Source organism: Solanum tuberosum, unplaced genomic scaffold (assembly GCF_000226075.1).
Source record: "Solanum tuberosum cultivar DM 1-3 516 R44 unplaced genomic scaffold, SolTub_3.0 scf00771, whole genome shotgun sequence".
In the NCBI taxonomy this organism is placed as follows: Eukaryota; Viridiplantae; Streptophyta; class Magnoliopsida; order Solanales; family Solanaceae; genus Solanum; species Solanum tuberosum.
The window spans coordinates 75,115-76,401 of NW_006239719.1; positions in this window are offsets into that span (position 1 = coordinate 75,115).

The window sequence follows — 1,287 nt, forward strand, 5'->3', positions numbered from 1 at the left end:
TTTTTTTTTTTTTACCACCCCATCCCCTACTAGTCCCCCTCACACCCCTACCCCTACCAGCAGTGGCGTACTTATGATTTTTTCTAAGTGGTGTCACCATTTAAGGGACAAGAATGATTCAAAAAGAAAATCAATGAAGCTTTTGTTTTAGGCCTCCAAAAATTTGAGGGCCCCATTAATAGTGAATTTTATGAAATAATATTTTTCTTAAAATTATAAAATTTTGATTAAATTAAAAAAATTACCTTTAAATTAGATAATATTTCAAAATTTTAAATTAAACCACTCACATATTCATATTACTATTTAATAAAATTTAACACTAACATTATTCAACCGATTGTATTGCAAATAAATACGATTAACATCTTTTAATAAATTAAAATCAATCGGCAATGAACTTAAATCAATTCCTTTTTTGACTAATTGGCTTGTTGTTCCAAGTCAGTTGAAGCTTGATTTGTTAAGATTGACATTGAGCGTTTATGATTTTTTTTAGAATAATACATTTGCATTAAATTTAGACTAATATGATGTAATCTGCACAATTAGTAATTGAGGATCAAATAATAGACAATTGCGGACAATTGTAATCAATTTAATGAATTCTAAATTGTTTCATTGTAACAAGCCAATACAAAAAAATAAAATTATTATTATGAACAAACAAAAATAAAAATTCAAGCACATAATAATTTAAAATAGAATAGCAAAAGATACTTACATGATGCGGAGAGATTTGAGATGCCAAATAACAATGATTGATGAACAAGATCAGAAAGAAAATTGAAGAAACTCACAAGTCACAAATATACAAATATAAGGATTTAAGGAGTCAATACTATTTTTATTTACTATAATTCTAATGGATAAAAGACTCAGATTTTTAGTTTTATTTTAATTCTAAACAAAAAAAAAAAGTAAGTTAGATTTGAATGAATTAAAGTGGTCTATAAGTTTTTAAATGAATGAGACCTACTGTTTTGAATTTAAAATAAAAATTTAAGAGAAAAAAGGGGTAAAATAAAGATAAAACGTAGCAAAAAAGCAATCCACTGGGAATCGAACCCAGAACGTGATACGTCAAATGTGGTGCCTCTGCCACTTGAGCTAATAGTATTCTGATATAAGGAGTGTCCTTTTTAGTTGTTTTATCCTTTAAGTTTTTTTTTAAATTTTTTTATAAAGGTATATTCCGTAAAAACATTGAACAAAGCCGTGTCCCGTGACACACCTTACCTATGCCTAAATCCGCCCCTGCCTACCAGCCCCCCCACACCCCCCTAC